Below are 3776 nucleotides of genomic sequence, written 5' to 3'. Positions count from 1 at the left end.
TATTGTCTTCAATGCCAATATCCCAGTTGATATTTGATGAATCCACACTAGTATAAGTAAAATTAGGAACTGAGTTATATATTATGTTATTTTTCATGTAGATTGAATTCTTTTTTGTTTATATCAATATACCTGCTCGCAATCACTAGTGTGTAGTTATACATTTTTTTTTGTAAGTTTCCAATTTGGATTTAGTGAATTCTTTTTCTGTGAGTTATAATCAGATTTGAGAGTGTTTATTTCCTATAGTCAATTTAGGTTGTCCTTCCAGTTTATTCTCTTTTGTTTAATTATGTATTTTTTTCTTTTTTATTCAATATTTTTGTTGTTTTCTTTCCCCTATAGATATGGTTTTGCCCCATTTGTCGTTGCCTGGGTGCCCCTTGTGTACCATTTGCGGCAAATCAAGAAGTTCCTGAAGTTTTCGATGTTCTGCTTGATGAGGACTGCTTCAGGAGGATGGTGAGTTGTATTTTATATTGTCTTTTATAAGAAATCTTTAATTGTGTACATATCAGTATGTATGATTTTTGAGTGCTCTCATGAATTCCTGTCAAGTACGCCTGTGTGCATATAAAATGTGTGCAAGAAGTCTTTAATTCTCTACTTTCCAGTCTGTGTTTCTCCACTGCTCTCAAGAAACTTGTGCAAGTATGGGCTGTGTCTATCCTACTTGTGTGAATGTATATATTTTATCATCAAGGCTGATTTAAATTGAATGAGTTTACTACTGTATTTGTATCTCTTTTTATATAATACACCGTATATTGTAGGCTAGTTCTAGTCTTCTTGCTTTTGTTTAATGTGTGCATTTTTAGTTTAGCAAGTATGCTAGTGTGTAATTGCAGCTTTTTTGATTTTTAGGAATTAGGCTGTTTGAACTCATACTGAATTGCATGCATTTTTTAGGCATTTAGTATATCCTAGTAGTTACTAACGTAGTGTAGCATGAATCTTCTCTTTTGTTGTTCTAAATTCTGTGTAATTTCAGTATGATGGTCATGCAAGTATCTTATATAGGTTGATTTAAATTTTTTTAGATGTGAATGTATATATGTTGTCTTCAATGCCAATATCCCAGTTGGTATTTGATGAATCCTCACTAGTATAAGTAAAATTAAGGATTGAGTTATATATTATGTTATTTTTCATGTAGATTGAATTCCTTTTTGTGTATATCATTATACCTGCTCGCAATCACTAATGTGTAGTTATACATTCTTTATTTCTGAATTTCTATAACCAGGATATATCATAGGCTTTTTATGGATATTTTTCTGTTGTAGAATGTGTGCAATTTTTACAATTTTGTGTAAGTAGATCCTGATGCTTTTGATGTTAGAATATTTTTTTGCTGCTGTACTTAGTCTGCAAGTTTAGAATTATGACTGTGCAACTTTTAATTGTAGTTTGTATTATGATGGAGGTTTTCATATAAAATGTGTGCAATTTAAGTATGACGAGGATGCAAGTTTGTCATTGTAGGTATTTTGTACGCACTAGTATATTGCCTCATAATGATGGTTTGTGCATTTTAGGTATTAGTTTCCTGTACTCATAATGATGGTTTGTGCATTTTTTGCCATTGTAAAATGTATGCAATTTTGGTTTGATGAGGATGCAAATTGTAATCTGGAGTTGTATTATGATGGAGGTTCTCTTCAAGTCTCCGTGTTGCAAATTGTAATCTGGAGTTGTATTGTGATAATATCCTTGCTGCAAATTGTCTTGTGCTTGTACATTTGGCTCAAAGTGGTAATTCAGTTGGCACAATGAATTTATATCTAAAAACTGTAGTTGAAATCTAAAAGTTCTTGTAGTTTGGCAGTAGAAAATTCAGGTCCTATACTTTATTTTTTCCCTTTGTTGGTTCACGCACAAGAACTGTAAGTTTTGAACTACACTTAATTTGCACTTGTGTAATAAGTATCGTATTTTTGTAGTTTTTTTGTATATGCAATTTTTTTTGTTTTATGATATCTGGGAGGTGTTCTGGTTTGACTGTAGCTTCAAAACTACGTAACTTCATAGTGTGGTTTAATTCTGAGAAAGCAATTTTACATATAAATTTCTGATTTCTAGGAGGTGTTCTGGTTTAACTGTAGATAAACAACTAGAGAACTAAATAATTCTGGTTTAACCTTTTGTGCATGCATTCTATATAAGTTTATGATATCTGGGTGGTGTATTCTTGTAACTGTAGTTTTGCAACAATTTTAACAAATTTCACCCAACTACATCCATGCATATATTACACCAGCATATTCCATAGGAGGAAGTTCAGTTGTCTGAATATACGTGTTTCAATAGAGTTTTTTAAAATTCAACTAGTGTAATTTTTTATATCTGCCAGATGTTTCAATGAAAAAAAAAATCAAAGGTAGGCGCTCTGGCACGCAATTTTTTGTATAATTTTTTGATTTCTGGGTGGTGTTATGCTATAGTTGTAGATAAGTAAGTACAAGAACTGTAAGTTTTGAACTACACTTAATTTGCACTTGTGTAATAAGTATCGTATTTTTGTAGTTTTTTTGTATATGCAATTTTTTTTGTTTTATGATATCTGGGAGGTGTTCTGGTTTGACTGTAGCTTCAAAACTACGTAACTTCATAGTGTGGTTTAATTCTGAGAAAGCAATTTTACATATAAATTTCTGATTTCTAGGAGGTGTTCTGGTTTAACTGTAGATAAACAACTAGAGAACTAAATAATTCTGGTTTAACCTTTTGTGCATGCATTCTATATAAGTTTATGATATCTGGGTGGTGTATTCTTGTAACTGTAGTTTTGCAACAATTTTAACAAATTTCACCCAACTACATCCATGCATATATTACACCAGCATATTCCATAGGAGGAAGTTCAGTTGTCTGAATATACGTGTTTCAATAGAGTTTTTTAAAATTCAACTAGTGTAATTTTTTATATCTGCCAGATGTTTCAATGAAAAAAAAAAATCAAAGGTAGGCGCTCTGGCACGCAATTTTTTGTATAATTTTTTGATTTCTGGGTGGTGTTATGCTATAGTTGTAGATAAGTAAGTACATAACTACATAGTTCTGTCACACATTTTTGTATATAATTTTTTGATTTTTGGGAGGTGTTCTGCTATAGTTGTAGATAAATAAATACATAACTACTTAGTTCTGGCACGCATTGTTTATATAATTTTTTGATTTTCTGGGTGGCATTCTGCTTTAACTACCTAGTTCTGGCACGTGAAACAGGTTCTTCTCTCCCCTTTTTTCTTTTCTTCGTTTTGTCCTTCTTGACAGATCTGTGAAAAATGAGAACTCATCCATTTTTCCAGTTTTTCTGTAGTGGATGTTTGGCCGACTGGAGAAGGACTTTGGAAGGAAGAAATGATACTCAGAAGTTTCTCTGCGTTGTTGGGCTTTGTCGACTGACCTCTATTTTGTGTTAGTCATTTTTCTATGCCTTGTTAGTTGAATTGTTTTTTGCCAATCGACTGATAGCCACACCCATTAACTTATGCTCGTGCATTGCATGAAAGAGAAAATTGTTTAAGTGAAAGTACAACGCCCAGTAGTGAATTTGTTGCGAAAAACTTGCATGTTGTCCGATCCACTTTGATTGCAGGGTAGGCAACCTTTTTTTCCAGCCAACAAATTTTCCCTACGAATCTTCCCTTTTACACCAGCCCACACACAATAATTTCTTTAATTATGCACTTTTTCTCTAGACCACAAATATTTATTAAATTAATTTACTCCAACCCATAATCCTTCCTCATTAATAGCAAAGCCTCTCCCAC

The 3776-nt window shown here is 32.3% G+C and overlaps 1 long non-coding RNA gene across 1 annotated transcript in view; it reads left to right on the top strand.

Annotated features, from left to right (window-relative positions):
- The window catches only part of LOC119340644, a 4112-nt gene extending 746 nt beyond the window's left edge, over nt 1-3366 (top strand). The window contains exons 2-3 of the long non-coding RNA XR_005164640.1: nt 346-462; nt 3312-3366. This is a non-coding gene — a long non-coding RNA (uncharacterized LOC119340644). The remainder of the gene's footprint in view (nt 1-345; nt 463-3311) is intronic.
- The last annotated feature ends 410 nt before the right edge of the window (nt 3367-3776 follow it).

Source organism: Triticum dicoccoides, chromosome 7B (genome assembly GCF_002162155.2).
Source record: "Triticum dicoccoides isolate Atlit2015 ecotype Zavitan chromosome 7B, WEW_v2.0, whole genome shotgun sequence".
NCBI classification, from domain to species: domain Eukaryota; kingdom Viridiplantae; phylum Streptophyta; class Magnoliopsida; order Poales; family Poaceae; genus Triticum; species Triticum dicoccoides.
Note: the sequence above shows the minus strand (reverse complement) of the source record. Positions and strands in the feature narration are given on the sequence as shown.